The 25,539-nt window shown below is 43.0% G+C and overlaps 1 protein-coding gene across 3 annotated transcripts in view; it reads left to right on the forward strand.

Moving 5' to 3' along the window:
• The window catches only part of afap1 (actin filament associated protein 1), a 330,702-nt gene that overhangs the window by 58,870 nt on the left and 246,293 nt on the right, over positions 1–25,539 (forward strand). The window lies entirely within an intron of this gene.

Here is a 25,539-nt window from a genome sequence, read left to right on the forward strand (position 1 = left end):
AGTTATTTTTGTGATTCAAGAGTAGACTAAAAAGTAAATGAGCCCCAAGCATCTCAACAGATCATATATTGCTTTGAAAAAACGCTTTGCGAAATGGGATCTTGTTTTAGTAATTTCACTTTATCAGAGTTGGAGATAGTGTTCTTTGATTTGTCATGCTCAGTTCACTCTGAGAAAAGGCAGATGGCTGATCGGACCTGGGGGAATATAATGAGACTGATGAGCTCATCAGTGAACAGATAACTTATTTTTTACTGCCTGTAACTCAATGTTGAATCTGTCTCCTTTTTGCTGTGAAAAGTAGAGATGGGTCAGCAAGATAATTACAAGATCAACTGCAATCTGGGCTGGGCCAGGTGCCTGAACTCATCAGCACAAAGCATAGGCAGAACTAAATGAAAAAGAAATGAAATTCATTGTGTTCTCATTTCTGTACACTGACAACCACATTAGAAATAAGTTGATAGCTTCATATTAAATATTCAACACTTCCACTTACCTAAACATTGGCACTGCTATTATTGGGGGGGGGCCTGAAAATATCATCTATTGCCAGTGGATTTTCTATCGGTGAAACTGCTGTCCATTTCAGTATTTATTTCTTGACATACAATCAAAGAATTATGTTACGTAACATACATGTTTAAAATTTAATGATGTCTGTATTTACCCTTTGAATTAACCATGTTATAGATTTAGGCTCAGTGAATCCTATTTATCTGAAAAATAATCTGGACAGTTTGGATGGTTTCAGCTGCTGATAATTGTCTTTTGGGGCACTGAAGTTGTACGATTGTTTTTTTTTCCTTTCAGGCTTCACACTGCAATTGATCTAATAATTTCAATTGCCAATTATAATGGTGCAAAACAACACCCAATATAAAAGCCTGGATGACAAAGTGGGTTAATCCACTCACCTTTCACCTTTAAGTCCTGGCTTTAGCTTTGGTACGGACTGGTGCAGGCCTTGTGGTGAAGGTGCTCCTACAATGCTGTTGGGTAGGAAGTTCCGGGATTTCAATCTAGCGACAGCCATTGCTTGGTACATAATTCCAAAAAAAAATCTCATTATTCATTTCTCCAAGATTTTGATTAAGAAAATGTAAATTCAACTTTTAAGACACATAATAAAATGAACCATCCATTTTCCATTGTTGGCTGTCTCTTCTGGAAGACCACCAAAATACTGGAACAGGATGCACTGGTCATATATGACACTAAATCTACAATAGTCATATTTAGGACAGATATAATAAAAAAACAACATGGGAAGTATTACAAACAATTTTAAGCACAGAAATCAAAATCCTAATTTTAAAAATGAAATAATGGCTCTGCCGATGTCACAGCGTGTAAATCAACCACATGGTGTGGTTTTGAGCCTTACTGACTAGGAAGGCTTGATCCCTGGTCTGTGCTAAATTTAAGCAGTGGCAAGGATACAACAATTTGTTTTCATGGCCCTAGGAAAGGGAGAGGAAAAGAATAAGCAACAGCCCCCTTTCCTCATGAATATTTGCTGACCATTGTTGAAACATGTGATTGATAACATTGAGTGAGGACAAGATCTGACTTGACAGTGATTCTCCCTTGGTTAAAAGATCTGCTGAAACTCGCTGCCTTGACTTGCATGTGCAGAATGGCTGTTTGAGTGAGGTACTTGCTGGCACATGTGGGAGTCACGCTACTGCATTACAAGAGGGGAATGAGTTGGAAAAAATGTATTAAATTGCAGTAACATGTCACCCATTTCTAGTAACTGATTTCCACCTTATTTATACACTGGCCACGGGGTGAAATTACTCTTGGTGTTCCTTACAGAATGCATTACATGAGTTTAATTTTTTCAGGTGAGATCATGTGTGTTACAACTGACATTCAATTGAATAGTCATTCATGTTGATGAGCCACGCGATAAACATGCATTTTTTAAAATAAGCTTGAACCTGCAAAATTAGGCTGATGTTGCTATGTGGTGTGCATACCTTAAGTGCTATTTGCTCTGATTAACAAAGTGTGGGAAATCTAATGTACCACGAAGGCCCTGCATCAGCTCATGCTGTTATGCTAACCATTCTGCTTTTTATATATTTTTTTAAATGGTAAGCTGCAGTAAAATAATTATTTCTAAGAGTGCTCTTTGCTATCCTCTTCACACAACATATCAAGTTCAAAATAAAAATGCACCGAGTCCTGGAAGTGTACTTCAAAACAGTGATGAGGAAATCCTGTAATTTCTTGTTTTGCACTGTAAGTAATGAAAAAGTGACAGCACACAAGTATTGCTAAATTTGCAATACCTGTAGTAGTAAAGACCTGCGTTCACTTCATTATCAGTCATTTTGCAACATCTTAATTAAAAATATATCGAATGCTCAGGAATTCTTTCTGGGTCCTCCATGTGAGTACCTTATTGTATAAAAAGTAAAATCAATTCATGCTATGCAAATATTGTAATGTTTCCCTACATACAACAGTGACTGCACTTCAAAAGTAATTAATAATTGATTGTGAAGTGCTTTGGTACGCCCTGAGGTCGTGAAAGGTGCTCTATAAAAACAAGTTCTTTCCTTTCTTTCAAATAACAGGAACAGTACTATCAGCAGACACTGTATATTTCATAATTCCCATACTAAGATTTGAGGAACTCATGGACTTCTTTATCACTGAGACCATCCATTCAGCTATCTCTGCATCTTCCCTTCCAACCTTTTGCCCACCAAGACAAACCTCCCCGCTCCTCTAGCCCTGAATCTGCGCCTTTCTCCAGTTTCTCTCCTGTCCTGTCTGAGACCATCTCCTGCTCCCTTGACCCCATTCCCACTAAATGGCTAAACACCTAACTTCCTTTCCAGGCCCCCATGCTAGCTGACTTTGTAAATGGTTCCTTTTCTTCAAGTACTGTCCCTATTGCTTTCAAAACTGCAGTCTCTACTCTTACCTATCCAAGCACAGCCAGATCATCTCCAGCAATGGCTTCTCTTCCCACTGCTATCTCCGGGGTCCCCCAGGCACCTGTCCTTGGCTCCCTCCTCTTCCTCATCTGCACGCTGCTTTGTGGTGACATCATCTGCAGACATGGGGTCGACTTCCACATATGCGCTGATGATAGCCAGCTCTAACTCTCCACCCCCTTCCTCGAACTCTTTACTGCCTCTGTGTTGTCAGACTGCTTGTCCAATATCCAGTCTTGGAGAGCCGCAGTTTCCTCCAGTTAAACATCGGGTAGACTGAAGCCATTGTCTTCAGTCCCTGCCACAAACTCTATCCTTGCCACCAATTCCATTCACCTCCCTGCCTGTTGTTTCAGCCTGAAGCAGACTGCTCATAACCTCAGCATCCTATTCAACCCCGAGATGAGCCTACGATGCCATAACCTCTCCAATACAAGGCCGCCTCGTTCCACCTTTTTATAACATTGCCCGTCTCCGCCTCGGCCTCAACTGAATTGCCGCTGAAACCCTCATTCGTGCTTTTATTACCTCCCGGTTCGACTATTCCAATGCGCTCATGGCCAGCCTCTCAACCTCCACCCTCTGGACACCTCAACTCATCCAAACTCTGTTCTTGCTGTCTCCCAATGCCTCTGATTAAAATTTCTCATCGTCATGTTTATAACCCTTCATGGCCTTGCCCCTCATTATTCTGTAACCTCCTCCAGACCCACAACTGCCCACGAACTCTCTGTTCCTCTGATTCTTACCTTTTCTGCATTCACCCCACCATTGGTGGCCATGTCTTAAGCCATCTAGGCCCCACTCTCTGGAATTTCCTTTCCACCTCCTTTTTTATGGCCTTCCTTTAAAAGCAATTTTTTTGACCAAGCCTTTGGTCATCCATCCTAATATCACCACCTTTGTCTCGGCTTCCATTTTTTGTGTGCTCATGCCAGTGTGAAGTGTTTTGGGTCATGTTTCTATGTTAAAGGCACTACATAAATTTGATTTGACCCTATGTACATAATTCACAATCAATAGAATTTTGTGGTAGTACTCGTTAACTCTGCCTTCTCGTGTGTAGCTATGTTGTATTGCAGAAGCATATTCAAAAAGTAAAAATAAAAACCTATCTTGACCATACCAGCCTGCCCCTTAAGACACATAGGCCTAGAAATTCGGTGGCGCCCCATTTGGGGCACCAGTCTCGCCAGGGCGCCGGAAGTACCACCCCGGAAGGAGTCGCGAGCGCCTGCTGGAAATTCAGTTTGAGCGCCCCAAACGGAAGCGCGGCACACGCTGCGGCACGGCGCGCTGCGGTACTGCAGGCCTTCCTCCCCTTCTTAAAGGGGAGGTGCCTGCTGCAGTGCGATCTGAGATCGCGAGTGCCGGCAAAAGAGCCCGGCACCGAGGAGAAGTGTCGGGCTCTTGGGAGACAGCCGGCACAACGTGTGGGGGGGGTGCTCAGGAGGCCGGGGACGGCGGCGCAAAGAGGTGCTGGCAGGCGGCCAGCAAAAAAAATGGCCGCCCCGCACCTCAGCGCCTCTACTGCCGCAGGTAGGCCCCCCTGAACCAGTCGCAAATTGCGACCGGCGTTACAGCGGGGGGCGCTACCAAATTTGGCGATCGGGGCGGTAGCGGGGCGCTGCGCACACCGATGACATCATCGGTGGCGGCGCAGCACAACCGGCTAACGCCGCCATTAGCACCCCGCTAAATTTCGCGGGAGACATGGCCAGTGGCGCTAAACCCACTAAGTGCCCTCTTTGGGTGCTAACTGGTGGCGCAGCCCACCGAATTTCTAGGCCATAGTACCTAAGCAGATTTTTATGGGGGGCCCTGATCTACACAAAGTGTAATTAGAGGAAATCTAGGTGCAAATTGCTCTGACATTCATTTACATTGCTGCCCCTTCATCAGGTGCAGACACCAGAAAAGCCATAGAGGAGGTTCAGGTGCAGTCCTATCGGGAGCAGAATGGGAGAAAAGAATTGGTGCTATTTTTCCTCTCTTTTTTCGGCTGCTGTTTGGGAGCAGAGCAGAGGAAAATCGGTCCTAATATTTTAATACAGTGATGCGTGCAACATAATAGTGCAAACTTCAGATAAAAATTAAGGGCAGATGTCCAGGAATGTTGTCTTTAGAGTTTCAAGAGTAGCTGCCATTATTTTGAAATTCCTGAAGTCACTGGTGAAAAGTTATTTTTGAGGTTAACTCCGACAGCCGCCAAAATGTAAGCAAAAAAAAAGTCTGCTCTTCGCTCTTGTAACTTTTTTGGGGGGGGAGGTTGGGAGGGGAGAGGGAGGGGGAGAAATTGGTTCGTCCACAGATAAATATGACAGAGACTGCTGTATCTAGGTTCAGATGCTCTGTTGGCCTCCAATACAAGAGTTTTAATGGCTACGATTAACATAACTACAAGCCTGTACCAACAAAAACTGGAGGCTTTGTGGTTATTTGGTCATTTCCTGTGTTTTATAGCAATCCAATTTTTTTTCCTCTGTTACTCGTGGGAGGTTGTGATTAATAATGGGAGCTCATTGTTTTTGATTCACTCAGCATAAATGTATCTGTCAATGGTTGTCCAGAATGATAGTTCCATCATGCATTTGGATAGCCTTTAAAGAGATAGCCAGTCTTTCAGTTAAAGACTGGTTGCCTCTTTTTAAGTTTGAGATCTGTAAAGAAGCAATGTTCTTGATGGCCTTGTTAAAAGAAAGTGTTGTTTATGCTTTGGTGTTGTGAGTCATTTAGTACCTAATTAAACAAAGCAACTGGATTTGTGGAGGCGGTGAATATCAGTCTGTGGCAAAAGCCTGTTTTGTATTATCAATCTTTGGGAGATCAAACATAGCACAGCAGGAGTTGTTTTTGATATCGTCTCTTGAGCTGGATTTGTGCCATTAAAAAGTGAAAATGCACAGCATGTATTAGCTCAGCAACTAAAGTTTTATCCCTGAGTTGCATTTTATGAGCTCAGATATACAAATTAGATTAGCTGTACTAATAACTTTTAAAGAAAACTTATAAATTTTCAGTTTTTTACAATTTTCATTTTCTCTCTCTTTCCTCCCCCCTCCCCCCCCCCCCCCCATTTTCTTCTAACTTTGTTTCAGTAAAATGAATACTTGTTTGGAGTTTGACCATATAGTAATTCCTGTTGTCTCTGATTATTTATACTGCAGTACATACTTTTGTAATAAACTTCTAGACTGAATGATATCTGATTGTTGTAGTGCCCGATTCTCACCACTGGGCGGTACTGTGGAGAAATTGAATTGTGGGTGACCGTTCTCACTTTCTGCATAGTGACCATAAGCAGGCACTACACCCATCGAATATATTTGAAGGTAAATCTTAATTACAGTATTGTCCAGTGTGAGAAACAATGTAGTTTATTAACCGAAAAGAATTCTAAGCTGGATTTTCTCCAGTTATGACCAAAAAGTAGCAACGAATGAGTTCTTGGGACATTGAAATATTTGACTTCCTGAGAGTGCTATTCAATTTTGAAAGGGGTAGAGCAAACCATTTAGTATTAGCTGTTGCCTGGATATCTTTGTCAACTTGAGGTCTCCCATTCCAGCCTGGAACCTGCTGAATACCACAATAATGGCACATTATTTTGACATCTGGATGTCACAACAATCATCAACACATAGGCAACTGCACTCTGAAGGGTTCATAGCTACGTGGCCTTTAGGTTTGAACAAAAGCATTTGTTTTCTAAAAGGGCTGTCCAAGTTGTTAGTAGGAGTTGTAAAGTGAGTGGTGCAACTTTGTCTTTAACAGGATTTGCTTTCATTCCTTTCCAAAAAAGTTTCCTTGCAAGCTGGAAGGCTTCCAAAACTGTAGGAAGCTAAATCTCCTGCAATGTTTTTTCAAGTTTTTTGAGAAAGAAATTACAGCCATGAAAAATAATGTTGGCAGCACCAGATTATTAAAAAGAACATGGAGATTCATTGTGGCATTTTTAATAGATAGGCTTGGAGCTCATTCGTTATCTTATTGGTATTGGTACTAAAACTCAAGTTTACATTTTTCCATTTTAGATTTTTTAAAGTAGGGAGTTAACTAGTTATCATCTTTATACTTCCTTTTCAAGTCAATTTTTAAAAAAAATTACTAATATTTATCGAGACTGAAACCAATAAGAAAAGATTGGTCTGGCTTTCAAAAGAACTGCAGGATTTTAAGTTTTGATGTTTTTCCAAGTGTGCCACTTTCACAGCTGGATTTATTTTGAGTTATGAACTTGTGCTTATTTCCAGTGCTACAGAAAATTCAAATCTCAGCTGTTTTCTAACAAATGTGAAGGGTGTCTTGTTCCATATAAGCCACAGTGCCCTCCACTCCCCCACTTCATAGCTTTGTGTAAACAAGGCTTATGACTGTTGTGAACTACGTCCTTGAATTTCCGTGGAGGTTCTCCCACCGGAACTTTGGTGGAACCTTTGGAGAAACAACTGTTTCTGGCAGAACCACCACAGAAATTCAGGGCCCTAGGTACAGATACAATAATTGAGTTTCTATCTTATTGTCCTTGGTGCTATGAAAAAATGCTTTTCTGGAATATTTCAGCTCTGCACTACAGACTACCTCTGTAATGCATCAATATAAGATAGTCACCAATAAATCCAATAGGGAATTCAGGAGGAACTTCTTTACCCAGAGAGTGGGGAGAATGTGGAACTCGCTACCACAAGGAGTGGTTGAAGCGAATAGTATAGATGCATTTAAGGGATATAAAACTATATGAACACAAGGGAGAAAGGAATAGAAGATTATGCTGATAGAGTTAGATAAAGAGGGGTGGGAGGAGGCTTATGTGGCACAAACACCATCATAGACCATTTGAGCCAAAAGGCCTGTTTCTGGGCTGTACATTCAATGTAATTCCATGTAACTCTTCCACAGATTCTGGCTGGATTTCAATAGTGTTCTGCAGTGGATAGTGGCTCGTCTCGGGAATCTTGGGGATGCTAATGCAAAGTAGGAGACTTCCAAATGGCGCTCTAAATCCAACAGTTTTATTGAATCTGATTCAAGCACAAGAAGACTCAGGACAATGAGGTGGATTTTAACTCCTGGGCGGGAATGTGGCCTAGCGAGCGGCCGGCCCATCCGGGAGCAGTGGCAGGAAGGCTCCACTGCTTTTAGCATGCCGCTTGCCGACTTCCCGACGAAAACTGCTGGGAAGTCGGCAGGTAGCTGCTGCCCGACTGTTAAAAATCAGGCAACTCGAAGGCTGCCTCCAGGGGAACTGTCCCCGGCCCAAGGTAAGAGGAGCGGAGGGACTCGGAAGGGAATTGCGGATAGGGGGAGAGGGGAATGCCCGAAGGGTGGGGGAGGGGTGCGGGCAAGGTTTCCTTGTGGGCTTGAAGGTGTACACCTGCTCCTCCTGGCCCACAAGGAAACTTCAAATAAATTTTAAACCTTACTGGGCCTCTTCTTCCCTTTGATGCAGTTCCCAACAGGTTTGGCCAGGTGGAGAAGCCACCACTACTCGGGCCTTAGGTAAAAGTAGCAGTTGGGCCCCAATCTGTATATTTAAAGAACGGCCCCTTTGGCTTTTGGTGCGTGTCCTCGCCACTTGCAATTTTCTCCCTTTTTTAAGATGTGTACTACGTTGTCCATTCTCTAGTCCTCTGGCATATAATCCACACTCAATAGAGCCCTGAAATATAAGGGGGTAATTGTAACCACAAAAATGGGTGGGTTGGTCTAGGATGGGATGTTAACATTTTTTAAAGCTCATACTCGACCCCAACCCGCCTCCAACCCACCCACTTCTGGTTTTAACAAAGGCGGGACGGGTGGCAGGCAACCAACCTGCTCTCAGGAGGCAGGTTTAGCCATTTAAATATTATACTGAGGCCGTATGCCTCATATCTCATATTTAACCTGTCTTCCCAGTTTAACCCTGGCTGGTTGGATTTCCTGGGTCTCGGGAATTTGGCAGGCAGCTCAAGGGAGGTGACGACTGCTTTGTGGAAGAGAGAAGTGCCTTTACAGCACTGCTGGTGGGCCAGAGGGAGCAGGAGTGCTTCTCCTAGCCCACCAAGTTTAGCCTCATTATAATAGTTAAGTGGCCAACCCGCTTCCTGAGAGCGGGTTGGTTGCCTGCCTGCCATCATACCACCCCCACCCTGCCACCCATCCAAAGCCTCGCCACCACCCCCCCCCCCTCCCCCAGCATGTCAAGCATGGGCAAATTTCTTGATCCTGTGGGTGGCTGGCTGCCCTTTAAGAGGTGCCTGTTTTTTGGGCCCCACAATGAACTCCAGAAGAAATGCTCACCGGCATGAGAGGCCATGGTATAGGAAGTCTGGGACCGAGTAGTGGCCCTATGTTAGGGAGAATGCCACCCAGAATACACAGTGCACAGTTTGAGACAGGCCACTCCTGAAGTACCCATTACAAATGTGCGCTGAGCTTCTTGGAGAACTGCTCAGGAACTCCAGCTACATTGTGGGGAGGATATTAGGGCCTTGGATGAGCTTTCAGTACATTATTTGCTGGTACATTGCACAGTATGAATCCGGTGCATAATAGTCCACAGGCCTCCACACCAATTAATATGGGTCTGTAGCCCATTAGAACTGTGGCACCTTGGGTGCTTAACATTGGATTGTCGGTATGATCATGTAGTGCTTTCCCACCGTTGGATCTACATACTAAATCTTGCCTATTTGCCGAATGGTTAAATCAGCAATGGATGCTGTAGCTCCAAAGGCACTCCAAACCCTGCAGCACGTGAACCAGACTGAATTCAGTGATTAACAATTGGATCTGGCAGGTTTCAAGGCTGACGAGCCAAAATTTTGAATGCAGCCAGAGCAGGTGGATGTGGGAGGAGAGGGTGGAGCTGCACACAGGGAATTACAGAATTGTCAGGAGATCTTGGAGTCCCCTTGTTGTAATCTCAGTTTTTGATGAAGCACAGTAACACTGATGTTATCTCAAATCGCCTGCCAAAATGAAAAATAACCAAGAGTACTGTAATGGGTCATATCCTGAATCAATGTCATTTTTCTGTGCGAAAGGTCTAACAACTGAATAGGGACCTACAGTACTTCTACTTATACATTTAAGATTAACAATTTGAGGCTTAATAGGCTGATGGTTTTCAATCAGTTAAACTGGAAACTGGCAATGATCCAAGAGTCTCATTCTCTCCAAATTTCAAACATTTCTCTGTTTACACAGGCACAGGAGCACATCCAATAATTCTTAGGTTTGCCTACCAATGGGCATTTTATTTTTCACATGTTTCTACATCTATTCTTTGTCTTTCAGATGTTTACTCTCCTACACCAATATTTCTTAGGACAGTTGGACATTGGAAAGAATACAAATAAGTTCAGTAAAAATGAGAACACCATATTTTAATTTCAGGTACTGGAACTTTGTGAGGCAAACATAAAGAATGAATTGCCCTTAAAGAACTTACTAAGATCCATCCTTGGCCCCCTCCTCTTCCTCGTTCATGTGCTCCCCCTTGGCAACATCATCCACAGACATTGGGTTAGCGTCCACACGTAAGGTGATGATGCCCAGCTCTATCTCTGTACTACCTCTCTTGAACCCATCGCTACCTCTGTGCTGTCAGACTTCTTATTCAATATCCAGTCTTGGATAAACCACATATTCATAGGAACAGCCTGTTACATAGAAACATAGAAGATAGGAGCAGGAGTAGGCCATTCGGCCCTTCGAGCCTGCTCCGCCATTCAATGAGATCATGGCTGATCATCCAAATTCAGTACCCTGTCCCTGCCTTCTCCCCATATCCCTTGATCCCTTTAGCCTTAAGAAATATATCCAACTCTTTCTTGAATATATTTAATGAATTGGCCTCCACCACCCTCTGTGGCAGAGAATTCCACAGGTTCACCACTCTCTGGGTGAAGAAATTCCTCCTCATTTCAGTCCTAAATGGCTTACCCCTTATCCTTAGACTATGACCTCTGGTCCTGGACTCCCCGGCCATCAGAAACATCCTTCCTGCACCTAGTCTGTCCAGGCCTGACAGAATTTTATAGGTTTCGATGAGATCCCCCCTCAATCTTCTAAACTCCAGTGAGTATAAGCCCAATCGACACAATCTCTCCTCATACGTCATTCCTGCCATCCCAGGTATCAGCCTGGTGAATCTTCACTGCACTCCTTCCATATGGCAAGAACGTCCTTCCTCAGGTAAGGCGACCAAAACTACACAATACTCAAGGTGCGGTCTCACCAAGGCCCTGTACAACTGTAGCAAGACATCCTTGTTCCTGTACTCAAACCCTCTTGCTACGAAGGCCAACATACCATTTGCCTTCTTAACCGCCTGCATGCTTACCTTCAGCGACTGGTGCACAAGAACACCCAGGTCTCTTTGCACTTCCCCTTCTCCCAATCTATTGCCATTCAAATAATAATCTGCCTTCCTGTTTTTGCCACCAAAGTGGATAACCTCACATTTATCCACATTCTAGTGCATTTGCCATGTTTCTGCCCAATCACCCAACCTGTCCAAATCGTACTGGAGTTTCACAACATCCTCCTCACAGCATACCCTCCCACCCAGCTTTGTCTCATCTGCAAATTTGGAGATATTACATCCAATTCCCTCGTCCAGATCATTAATATATATTGTGAACAGCTGGGGTCCTAGGACCGATCCTTGCGGTACCCCACTAGTCACTGCCTGCCACTCGGAAAATGACCCGTTTATTCCAACTCTTTGCTTTCTGTCCGCCAACCAGTTCTCTATCCAAGTCAATACCTTGCCCCCAATCCCATGTGCATTAATTTTGCACGCTAATCTCTTATGTGGGACCTTATCGAAAGCCTTCTGAAAGTCCAAATACACCACATCCACTGGTTCTCCCTTATCTATTTTACCAGTTACATCCTCAAAAAATTCCAGTAGATTAGTCAAGCACGATTTACCTTTTGTAAATCCATGTTGACTTTGTCCGATCCTGTCACTGCTTTCCAAGTGCTCTGCTATTACATCTTTTATAATGGACTCTAGCATTTTCCCCACTACTGATGTCAGGCTTACCGGTCTATAATTCCCCGCTTTTTCTCGACCACCTTTTTTGAATACTGTTCCACCATTCAGTTAAATCATGGATGATTTGTACCTCAATTCAATTTACCCGCCTTTCATCCCTATCCCTTTATACCCTTACCTAACAAAAATCTCTGTTCAATCTCTGTTTTGAAATTTTCGATTGACCTAGCCTCAACAGCTTTTTGGAGGAGAGAGTTCCAGATTTTAAGTACCCTTTGTGTGAAGAAATGCTTTCTGACATCACCCTTGAACGTCCTAGCTCTAATTTTATGGTTATGCCCCTTTGTTCTGGACTCCCCCAACAGAGCAAATAGTTTCTCCTTATCAAGAAGAGATAAGCTACAAGACGTCGTAGGGAGATTTTACAAGCCCTGAAAATTGATGAGCTTATCAGGCACTGTACAATTGACATGAATTGGTATCTGAAATGCTGATGTTTGCTCAAAACATGAGCAGTTGGCAACTATGACTAGTCCTGGTAATTTGTCCTATGTAAACTTGGCGTCCTATTTGACCCTTCAAAAAGTTGTTGGAGCTAGGCCAATTGAAAACTTTGCTGCCTGTATCCTAACTCGCACCAAGTCCTGTTCAGCCATCATGCCCGTGCTCACTGACCAACACTGGCTCCCGGTCCGGCAATACCTTGATTTTTATCCACCCTATCTCTTCTAGTGTTACAAATCTCCGAGATACCTGCATACCTCCAATTCTGGCCTCTTGAGCATCCCTGATTTTAATCGCACCACCATTGGCAGGTGTGCCTTCAGCTGCCTAGGCCCTAAGCTCTGAAATTCCCTCCCTAAACCTCTCTGCCTCTCTTTCCTCCTTTTAAGACGCTCCTTAAAACCTATCTCTTTGACCAAGCTTTTGGTCACCTGTCCTAATATCTCCTTATCTGGCTTGGAGTCAAACTTTGTTTGATAATGCTGCTGTGAAATGCCTTGTGATGTTTTATTCCGTTAAAGGTGCCATATAAATGCAAATTATTGTTGTTCCCCCCTTGCTGACACATTGGGGTAAAAATTGGTTTGGACTAATTTTTTGGTGCCAAACAGGTAGTGTGATTTGGAGTTTTATTAGTTAGCTGTAGGATTTACCTTCATAGACTGCAAGCATCAAACTGAGTTTTGGGGGATTGTGATATTTTGGAAGGTAGTGTTGAATTGAATTGTGGAGGGATGTGGCTGCTTCAAATTGAAAACCTACAAATAAGAACTTGCAGGAAGATGCAAGAAGACTATTATTAATAAAATGTTCCATAGTGTGGCAGCTTTTAAGATAAATATTCTAGTTCTACTAGTAATTCCAGGAATGAAATTTGTCTAAGACAGATGAATTAAAAGAAGACTAGAGGGTAAATTCTGCGAGGTGCCGCATTGCCAGCAGGGCCTCGCATGCAATCAGCGTGTATCTGAAAACCGTGGGTGTTCTGCCACAATCTAAAGTTATCTCAAGTAATCATCAGACTGAAAACTGGAGGCAGCATGCCCATTACTTTCCAATATGCATTGCCTGCTGTGTAATGCCTTGCCAGTAATGTAGGGCCTCACAAAATAGACCCTTCTAGAGTTGCCAACTCTCCAGGATTGCCCTAGGGTCTCCAGGAATTGAAGATTAATCTCCTGGATATTGCTGAGAGCAAACCAGGACAAAAACCATAGGGGTATTGAGTTTTTTTTTTCAATTTCTTTGAACACATTCATTTATTAGTTAGAAAAATATTTGAGATGAGGGAAAGGATGTTTTACTGTGTGGGGCAGTTGAAGGTAGGAGGTCGTATGAAAACCCCTCCAAGAATACATCCAACTAAAGTAGGTAACCCTACCTTTATCCACATTGTGTGCTCGCTTTCAGGTTGCAGTAGAGTCATTTATACAGCAGGAGTTAAGTTCAACTCTGATTAGATCAGCAAAGTCTAAATGTAAATGCAATTTACTCTACTCTGGTTGCACTATTCAGGAATTAACAAAACAAAAGGATGATTCAGAGAAAAAATCAATGCCCAGTGACATAAGTGATTTATTTAGACTGCGGCTCTGTTAACTGAAACTATTCAATGGGGGAAATTACCCAAAAAGCATTTACCTCATCTGAGAAGGCTGTGATATAAAATGAGAACCGTCATCACAGGTTAACTTGTAAGTCTGTGAATTTATTAAATACAAATATTAGCAGCATATATTGATGTGTAATTGATTCAGGTTCTTTCTTGGTATTTATGTGGAAAATAGGTTGACAAATACATATTTATTGATATACTTGGAATATTTCATCAAGCTGGAAGAATCGTCGGGGAAAGTGAACCCACATCTGGGTTCGCAATGCATGCGATTTCTATGCAGCTTATGACATCATAGCACTCTCTTGCAGTTTTTGTCATATATATATTTTCTGTATACCATACACTGTGGGATAGTACTGACAGCATACATTTTGATCAATCATTTACACGTCTTTCTGGATTTATCTTGGTGAATCGAGAAGTTATAAATGGATTAACTCTGAATTCCACCCACCCCGTTACACTGCTTCTTTCATTTTGAATCAAGCAAACCTGTTATTTTATTATCTTTCATTTTCTTTTTCAAATGTACGCAGCAGAATGCTAGTATTTTTTAAAAGTTAGAGCAGATGTAGCATCACCCTCCGTATCCAATAACTGCTTAACTTGCATTTGAGCAGCTGAAACAGATGGTTGGATAAAGTGGGGGGCGGGGGGGGAGGGGGAGTTGCTGAGCCAGTGATTGCTAACACTGAATTGATAGAAACAGTGGCACTATGAAATCCTCACCCACCCCCTCTTCCCTCCCTCTCCCACAGCAGGGGCCTAATACCAGAGATAGTGCCATCACCAGCTGGGACCTACTGACCTACTGTCTGCTTCCAGTGAATGGCTCGAGTACAGTCTGTGTCTGTGAAAAGTGTTCTGCTTCAGGGTGTTTGTAAATTGGTGTAGCAATTGCAGAAGGAATTTTAACTTGCATTAATCATTTTGGAAATTAGCATAATTATGGATGCTGCCAACCAAAAGGCATTATTAAATGCAAGCTGTAAAAGGAGAAAGTGATCAGTATTTAAAAAAAAAGCATATTCCCCTCTTATTTTGAAAGCTATTCCATACCCATTTTTTATGCTTTTACTATATGCAATGTACTGTTCACTGACTGAGAGCACACAGGCAACCTGTTCCTAGGTCTGGATCTGAACTCCATGATGAACTGGTCACTCGAACTTTGTAGATAGCCTTTCCTCTGATTTTTTTATTCCCCCTTAAAGTTAGTCAGCACTGCCTCCAGGTAACCCAAAAGATTGGGGAACTCACCATATGGGAAATCACAGGGCGAACCAGCTGTCAGTTTCACTGATTTACTCATATTTTTGGCACAGTTGGGGTTTCCTCAGCATTGAATATCACCATTATGTTTAAATTTTTAAAACATCCTTTTTATCTGCCAATTTACTTCCCTTTTGCTTTCCTGGAAAGTTATTTCAGGCCATCAAGTCTGTGCCGATGTTTATCTTTACATGAGCCAACTAGTCTAATCCCTCTCTCCTGCTCACTTTTCATACTCTTTTAATATTCATCTTTTTCAAGTAACTATCTAATCCCCTTTTAAAAGATTTCATGGACTCTGCTTCAACAAAGGTTTGCAGCAGAGAATTCCGCATTCTAACCACACTCTGTGTAAAGATTTTTTTTCTGAACTCCTTAAATTCCTCTTGTACCTTAAATTTGTGCCATGTTGTTACCATATCACTGGCCAATGGAAAGAATCTATCACTATTTACCCTACCATCCCATCATAATCCTGAAGCGTTCTGTCGGGTCCCATTCAACTTTTTCAGCTCTAGTGGAAAAAACTCTTAACTTCACAAGTCAATCTTCAGAATTGTAACTTTTCAACCCTGGTAACATGGATCTGCACTGCACCATTTTCCATCGTTCGTATATACTTCCTATAAAGGGTGCCCAAAATGTATGATTTCACATTTCACTCAGCAAATTTCAATATTGATCCGTCAATTCTCAAGTCCAGATCATTTATGCATACAGTAAATAACAGCAAACAATGGAGGTTTAATTCGGCAGCTATCGCTTTTGGGCGCCCCCGTTAGGCGCAGTGTTATTCCCCCACGCACAAATGGTGAGGCAGTCCGAGGAGCACCGGATATTGGGCCTCTGACCTCATTATCATGAAGGTGGCGCTGCGGGAGGAGGAAGGTACTCTGGATCGGGGGACCAGGAAGGAGGATCGGGGGTTTTGAAGGGACAATTGTGTTGGAAGGTTGGGGATCTTGGGACTGAGAGAGGTGGTGATTGGGATGGTGTTTGTGGTAGTACTTACCTTTTTTACTTATGTGATGTTTAGAGTTGGTTTTCCCTGAGGCAGCCAGCGCTACGCAGGGACCTGAAATGGGTGTTAGGCCCTTGATTTGCAAATGGAAATGCCCCAACACCTGCCCCAGGCAAGGGTAAACAACGCCTCGTTTGTCGTTGCACAATATGGTGGGTGGCACACTTCCAGTAAGAAGTGTGTGCATGCCTCCTGCCTGCCTTGTTGGGGCCTTAGGCCATGTAGCGCCTGGAAAACTAGTGTTACACGGCCCAATTTAGCCCCTAATTTGTCTTCAAGCCTCCATTTTGAAAATGGGTCAGGAAAGACCGCTTTCATTTCAACACTATGTACTTCAGACACATATGAAACAACAGTTCTAGCGCAGCACTTAGTGCAACTCTTGCTGATTCAGCACAGATCACTGATTCAACCTAGTACACCCCAGGTCCCAGTTATGGCCCAGTTACATCCTTACCTAACTGAGTCACTGGGTGAATATTATCGGGGGAATTTTCACGTCCCAGGATGGGTGGGACAAGGGTAGTGCGGGGTGGGGGGGACTCTGATTAAATTATAAAAATATCCAACCCCAACCCGCCGCGACCGTGCCTATTTCCGGTTTAACCAGGGTGGTTTGGGAGACGGGCGAGTAGCCCACTCTCGAGAGGCAGGTCAGTAATTATAATGTGTTAAAGAGGCTGCGTGCCTCAGGTTTTAGCACGATCCGATTTCTGGACTCCCTGCAACTGAAGGGAGGCAAGAACTGCCAGATCCAGCAGGTAAGTGCTTTTCCAGCACTGTTTGTGGGCCAGGAGGAGCAGGAGTGTGCTCCCGGCCCCTCGAGCAAAGCTGAATGATCTGCCTCTCTCCCCTCGATCTCCAGACAAACCCCCACCCCACCCTGCAATCGGCCGAACACCACCCCACCCCATAATTAACAGATTCTCCCCCCGACCTGATTTCCAGATTCTCCCCCCGCCCCCCGCGATCTGATCTCCAAACTCCCCCCACAATCTGATCTCTGGACTCCCTGCATGATCCAATCTACAGAACCCTCTGCAATCTCATCCCACCTGAACCAACCACCCCACCCCAGCCCCCCCACCCCGGCGATCTCTCGATCCCTCTCTCTCTCTCTCTCTCTCTCTCTCTCTCTCTTCTCCCCCCCCCCCCCCCTCTCCCTCTCGCTCCCTCCCTCCCCCTCCCTCCCTCTCTCCCTCTCCCTCTCTCCCTCCTTTGCTCCCTGGTTGTGGCCTTGTACTGCAGGCTTTCTCGCCTGGCAGCTGCCATCCTCTCTCTCTGGCTAGCTGCCAGGTGTAAAACTGAGTACAAAAATTCTAATGAGGTCCTGCCGTTACATTTGGGTAGGCCGCCACCTTTCCCATATTTCTTGGTTTCCTGGCCGCTGGCAGTGGCCTCCACTCCCTCCCCACCTCCCTGTAAATATTGGGGCCTATTTTTTTTTAAATTGGAAGTTGATGCCATTATTAATGTTTTACTTAAAAAGTTAAATGTCTACACCTGAATCGAGTGAAGAGACATAAGACATGGTGAAGAGAAGTGTTTTCGGGAGACTTTTGAAAGTAGGAAGGGAGATAGGGAGAGAAAGTCGTTTTGAGAGAGCGTTCCAAAGGGCAGGAGCTTAGTGACTGATCAGTTTTCAATGGCAGAGCTAGGGAATTGGATGGTGTTGCAAGTTTTTTTTCTGCTGTGTTGCCTCAATAATTCCACATGGACCGTTATTTTGGGCTGGTTATGTGGTGTCTTCAGTTTAAACATCCCAGGGTGCTCCTTCCATAATGAATCAATTCATTTCTATGTGCATTGAACATGACTTTCATCTGAGAAATCGGAAAAAGGGACGTTCTACACGGCACCAAGCTGCAAATAGGATTGTCCAGCTGTCACACCCTGCTGAAACAAATGCCATCATGTAGGCACACTTGGACAAGTACCATCAGACCATTGATGCGCCTCAATAACTTCAAGGCTCAAAGTTAACTGGATAAAACTAGGCTTTTATTAGCAAAGAAAGATGCCTGTGTCTTCACCTAGCATTCTGCTGTTCTGCTGCAAGACAAGCCTGGGCTTGTCTTAAGTAGGGCCAGGTACGGGCGGAGCCGACACACCCAATGGGGAGAAAGGGGGCGGTGCACTATATACAATACAAGGTAAAAACACAGGAGCAGGCAATACAATATATGTAGTTAAATACAGAGTCTGATGAATGACATATTTCATCACAACCATACCACCCAACTTTACCAAGCCTTAAAGGATCTGTCAGAGTTAGAAAAATATATTGTCCATGTGTATGCACTACCTTACAGTCAATGGACAGTATGGTTTTAAAATAAGAATTATGTTGGAGAATTGAACAATTGATGGGTTTGTTCAGAGTGTCATCAAGATCAAAGTGAGTGAAGGAGAAAGGTGTTAAAAGGTCATGGGTCCAGATCAGGACATTGAAACCTATTTTCACATCCACCTGTCTCTCTTTCTCCTGATGTTCATCTCTTTCTCTCGCACTTGTTGAATTTTTCTTTTTGTCATGGTTGCTTTATGTAATTGTTTTTCACCAAACCCTTTTTCACCAGCTTCAGTAGCCTGTCATTTTAGGGAACACTACTTGATCCAGCCAGTATCCATTCTTGAAGATGTGTGATTTGGAGGTGTACCAGAACAAAAAGAGAAACATAATAGAAAGTGAGGCAGAAACTCCAAAAAGCAGATCAGAGGCCTGGAAATGTCTGCCATATATGATGATCCATTTACTTAACCACATGCACAGTTCTGGCCCTTTTTTTAAGGTTCCAAAATTTAACATGTTCACTCCCTCTGGAAGTGAGACCCCTCCCCCCCCCCGACCCATGGGTTGTTTTCACACGAGTGACGAGCTAGAGATACAACATTTTATAACCTTTGAAATACACTCATTCAAATGTTTCCACATCAGTTTTTCTTTAATTGAAATTGATCGATTACAACAAGTAGTAACAAAACATTGCCCTGATCGTATTCGTGGTTCAGCATATAGTGTGTTGGGACTCAGTCTTATGTAATGGCTTATCTAAGGCGATCTTGGTGACTGGTGCCTAGCATTAGTATTCTTCTGTAGCTGCCTGTTGTGTAGATGTCCACCAGGGCATTCTGAGCAGTGTCACAGCTTTGTAGCTTCCACAGGATCAGGTCTTCAGGCCAATCTTCCCATTAAGAAAGGAAATACAGTTCTGCATTTAGATCCTGTACTAGAAGCCCTGTATAATCTCTGTAGTGCTGGCTTATGGTGTTGGCTCTGTAACGTATGTGTGGATTGGTGAATCACATCACACTTGGTTTCAATTTGTTGCTGGAAGGCTGCTGTTATATTCCTGAAGTGGCTTCCACTGAGGATTCTCAGTCTAAAATCTCTCTTGTGCCTCTGAATAAATATATTCCACCTGCATATTTTCCTAGAACCATAAGAAGTTCATAGCACAGAAGGAGGCTTTTCGACCCACCAGTCTGTGCTGGCTCTTTGCTTGAGAGAATCCAAAAGTAATCCGACTGCCCTGTATCTTCCTTTTGCTTCAAATATTTATTAAATTTTCTCTGAAAAGATGCAATGGTCTCTGTGGTAAAGCATTCCAAACAGAAGAACCCGTTGTGTAAATACATTTCAACCTAAGCGCTCTCCTCACTCTTAGTGACAATTTTAATTTGATGACCACTTGTCATTGACTACCCAACCAGAGGAAATAGTATTTCCCTATTTAATACATCAAAACCCTTCACAATTTAAAAAAAAAACTTCTATTAAATCACCTCTTACCTGCCTCTGCTCCAGTGGAAACAGTTGCAGGATTTCCTGTTTCTCCTTATAACTATAGTCCCTGGCATCATCCTGATGAATCTACACTGCATGCCCTCTATGGCTTTAACATCCTTTCTATAATGGGGGTGCCCAAAACTGCGCACCGTACTCTAACCATGGCCTGACCAATGTTTTGTATAAATTCATTGTTACTTCTTTACTGTTGTCGTCTATGCCTCTTTTATTTAAACCCAATATTCTATCACCATCTTTTATAGCTTCATCTACCTGCACTCACATTTTCAGGGAGTTATGTATTTGAACCGTTGGGTCCCTCTGATCCTTCAGTGTCTTTTTACTAAGTATATACTCCCATTCCTTAATACAAAAGCAAAATACTGCGGATGCTGGAAATCTGAAATAAAAACAAAATGCTGGCAATACTCAGCAGGTCAGGCAGCATCAGTGGAGAGAGAAACAGAGTTAACATTTCAGGTTGATGACATTTTGTCAGAATTGGAAAATGTTAGAGATGTAACAGATTTTAATCAAGTGCAGGGGCAGGGAAAGGGGGGATGGGAGGAAACAACAAATGGGAAGGGAAGGTCTGTGTTAGGGTGAAAGACAGGAGAGATTAAAAGACAAAAGGTATGATTGCAATCATACCTTTTTGTCATTTAATCTCTCCTGTCTGTCTTCCATCCTATCACAGACCTTCCCTTCCCTTTTGTTCTTTCCTCCCCTTCCCCTTTTCTGCCCCTGCACTTGCTTAGAATCTGTTACATCTCTAACTTTTTCCAGTTCTGACGAAACATTGGCCGCATTTTCGCCTACCAAGGCGGGTCCAGGGCAGCCGGGTTCGGTGGCGCGGTCTGAGCCCGCTGCCCGCTCCATCCCGCTCTGTTGAAGTGATTTTACGATGATTGGGCTTGTTAAGCCTGCCCAGCGAGGTTCCCGGCCAATTAAAAGGAAGCGGGTCTGATGATGTCATTTGATGATGTGTCATCAGCCGGTTTTCTTAAAGGGACCATGTCCAAATTTACTTTGACAGTGTGCTGTCAGTGTTCTACAGCATTGTGGTGCTGCAAACACTGCACAAAGGTGCACGGCTGCACCCAGGCTCTCCCATGACTCCCTCCATAAGCATATGGACGCAGGGAGGTTCTCTTCCCTTCCAGTGGGCAGAAGAGACCTCCCCAGGAGACCAACGCAGCCTAGTTGCACATTGCATAGGAGGGCACAAGCAAGGATGTCGTCAGGAGGACCAGTCTGCAGTGGCGCAAACCTTTCAATGATCTCAGTAGATCACGAAACGTTACTGCCAAACCACACTCAACCTCATCCTGCTGTGCCACTCATCACATCCCCATCACTCTGCCTTCCCTACCCTACTCCTGCACATCGTTACTCACAGCAACTTACCTTGCACCTCCAGCCATCCCTCTCTATCTACATTATCACTTTCCTATCTCACTAGCCACCCATCACACTCAACTTCACCCTAGTCCAATTATACCAACTCACAACACACAAGGGTAGGCACTTGGGTGTTTTATCCAATGTTCATGTGAAGTTTCTGTTAATGTGCTGTCAAACATTGAAATCCTTATTTTCAACACTTTGTATTCTTGGACAGATTTGTGTGCACCTTTGGAAGTGGCTTAGTGAGTTGCAGTGACTGATGAGACATAAGGGTTCCCCCCGCAATGGTGATGGGTGTGAAAGGAATGGCTTGGGCATTGTAGGGATGCTTTATGGTGTTGGTGTGGGGTGGTGTCAACCTGGCGCATCATGTGGCAGCCAGGGTGTGCAGCGTCAAGTGAAGTAAATCTGGCTATGATGAGGCCATCCCTGGCATCCCGGGCAGTAATATGGTTGGGTGCTGATGCCCTGTGTCCTGTGCAGCACCAGTTGATTGCGGAGAAGGTTGGTGCTGCTGGTGTTTGGGCTGATCGTGGTGGGATTTTGAGGACCAAGGTGAAATATTTTCAAGGGCACCGATGCTGATGGAATAGATGGTAGGTGAGATTGAGATAACAGAAGCGATCTGTCAATGGTGAGAGAGGTTGCTCCAATGAGGTGACACTGGATGGAGAGTTTGCTCCAAACACTTGCAAGTTGTATAAAGCTCAATCTGTCTTCCAAATGCAGTAAGCAACAGCTTCTAACCTTGGAAAGTGAAGACCTATGAAATGGGAGTTTTTATGACCATTTGCAGCTGTCAAGTTTAGAAATCATCCCTTGCTGACACAACACCTGACCTCCTTACCTGACGTGATCCCTGAGCAGTGGGGAAGTCGTTGGCGAACTCTAAAAATCTAAAGGTAAGCTTAAAATAATACTTAATTGCCTTTTTAACAATCCAGCTAATGATGTAAATTGATTTCCCCACCGCTTGGTGTCAGGTCTGTTCAGTGCTGACAGACCCAACACCTGGGAGACTAGTGTGCAGGCGGGTTGACAGCGGGGTCCCGACCCACTGTCAATCATTTCAAATTTCACAGCTGACCCGCCTCTGATCCCGTCCTCTCTGCGCTGGTAAAATTCCGGCCATTATCTCTGTTTCTCTCTCCGCAGATGCTGCCTCACCTGCTGAGTATTTCCAGCATTTTCTGTTTTTACTCCCATTTCTTGTTCTTTTCTCCTAAAATGTATTACCTTACATTTAACCACATTGAATTGAATCTGCCACCTGTCTACGCACTCTGTTAACCTGTCTGTCTTCCTGAAGTCCACCTCACTGTTTGCCAAATTGTCTACCTTTTGTTCATCACCAATTTTCAATATTTCTCTATACACAGACACCAAAAGTGGACCCAGCCCTGACCCTTTGGGTACATGACTTCCAACCCTTCTCCAATTCGAGCAACACTCATTTACCCTATTTCTTTGTTTCCTGTCCATTTTCCTATTCATGCTGCTACATATCTTCTTATACCATATGCCTGATTTTTCTAACAATCCTCTTGTGAGTCATCTTATTGAACGTCTTCTGAAAATCCATATACTCTGCATCTGTGCATTCCCTTTAACTATCTATTTGTTCACATCTTTAAAAAAAAAACTTGCTTAAATTTGACAAACAGAACTTGCCTTTAATAAATCCATGCTGGCTGGCCTTGATTAACCCATGCATTTTTAAATGCTCATTAATTTTATCACAGCCAGGTAGTCAACATTTGGGGGTCTCTGTTTCCTAATATCAGTCATTGGAGCAACAAACCTCCTTTTAATCTTTTGAGAAGAGTTGACTATAATAAATACTTAATTATTTTTGAAGCAGTAGGTCAGGGTAAGAGTTTAAGATGAGCAGGCTGTTAGCCCATTAATCACGTGGCCCTGGAGAAGACAATGGATTTTGGACCATCTGATATTTGACTAAAAAATGGGTGGGGAACAGCTGAGAAAAGCAGATGAAGCTAGAACTAACATGATGCAGAGAGTAACCCTTAGGCTGGAGCTTGTTACAGTGAGGGTGACACACATTTATGGCTTCTCTTTGCGCTGTCTGCGCTTGTGGTCTGAAGTCAGCAGATAGCATTAACTCTTCACCGCAACTCCCACCCCACCCCAGTTCCATTGCTGCCAAGTCTGGTGACTAATGCACCAGACAGGCCTCACTCCTCATTTTGTGTGCTTCCAGTGCTGCTACCCTCAATTGCCACCTCTCTATACTGGACTTCCATTGCAATTACCTTTTTTTGTATGTCATACTAAGGATCATTGGGTTTTGCTTTTCACAGAAATAAAATCCCAAAACTCTAAAACATCCTGAGATTCAGATAATAAAACTAATATAACTTATTCTGTTGCCTTAATAAGAAGGCCTTGGTGATGGGCCTTTATTCATGGCTGTTTACATTGTTTATTTTGAACTGTCAGTATTTTGGGAGCTTTATCAGCTTTTTTGAGGTTGTTTGTCAGCTTTTCTCAGTTTTCTAGGTTGTCAGACTTGTGTAGATTTCAATTGGCATTTGTACTTTTTCAGGTAATTCTCTTCTGTAGTTATGTAGGGGTGGGGAGAGTAAATGGCCCCATTGAGCTTCTGGTATCGTATGAGCTGTTCTTTCCTGCTCCGATATTCCAGTATAATTCCAGCACCATCAGTACAAAAGGTACTGGAAATGGATTTGGATTATATCACAACAATACAATTGGCACTGCCAACCTCAATATTGCATTGCTGCACAAAACAGACGTTGGCACTCCAGCAATACAGATCGCCTGTGATCATATACAAAACAATAGTCGTTTAATGTAAAACTACTGTGATTATAATTTAAAATCATAGTTTCCTTTAAATGCTCTTGTGAATGAGATTATGCTTGCATTAATTTTTTGGAGTATATTCTGTTTATTATGAGGTGTGCAATTATATTTCTGCTACTTGTGTTGTTGTTTAACCTGAAGAATTGCAGTTGTGTAATCCGCCTTTGGAATTCTACCTGATATGCTGAGGGGAAAAATGTATAAAATTTTCAACATATATTAAATTATGCAAAACTCCCCCTTAGTTGATATAACAGTTTGCAAGAAACCTAAATATACAGCAAGGAGTGGGCTGGGATACGTGGAGATTTATAACCTTCTCTACTGTTTCCATTCAAGCTAAATATATTGGACAAATGTATAGAATCTACATATTGAGGAAGCAACAAAAAATGTGTTGATTACTCAATTAAAAAAAAAGATGATTTGCAGAAAAATAATAGTTTTATTGTGTGATTTGATCAGCTGGAATGGGCAGGAAAAATGCTATAAACCACACATTCAAACTGGTCATTTTATATATGCTGTTCTACAGAAAGACTACTGATTTTCTCCTCTTTCCACTTGTTCATTAAACTTGAGCTTCCCTGGTTTTCCGGTTAATATACAAACATTAGGTTAAACCAATAAAACCACACTCAACGGAGAATATTAAAGTTAGTGTTTATGTTGAATACAGCAATAAAACACTGAAAACTACAGGAAAACAAAATAACTGATCAAATATTCTCACCTGGAAGTCTCCAGCCAGTGGAAATGCCTCTGTGCACTATTTTTAGCGCATTGGCTAACCAGGTTTGTGTTAACTTCCTGTCTCTGCTATTTTAAAATAGTCATCAGCTTATTTGAAATAAATTAGCTAATGCACAGATGGAATTAGTCTCCCATAAGTCCACCGTTCTGATATTAAAATATTCTATGTGCATGATCGCACCAGGAAACACGTAACAAAAATATTCATCATCTCCTTTTCCTGATAAGTTACACGCTGCACTTTTGCAATATTTTATGTAAATTTTGATGTTTGATAAAACCAAAAATTCACTACAAAATACCAAAACTCATAATCAATAAACCAGAAAGCTGAACCATATTGTATTCATGTCATGATTAGAAACCTTCAGTTTCCTTGGGGCA

Source organism: Somniosus microcephalus, chromosome 2, assembly GCF_052327205.1.
Source record: "Somniosus microcephalus isolate GS21.2 chromosome 2, FLI_Smic_1.0, whole genome shotgun sequence".
NCBI lineage: Eukaryota > Metazoa > Chordata > Chondrichthyes > Squaliformes > Somniosidae > Somniosus > Somniosus microcephalus.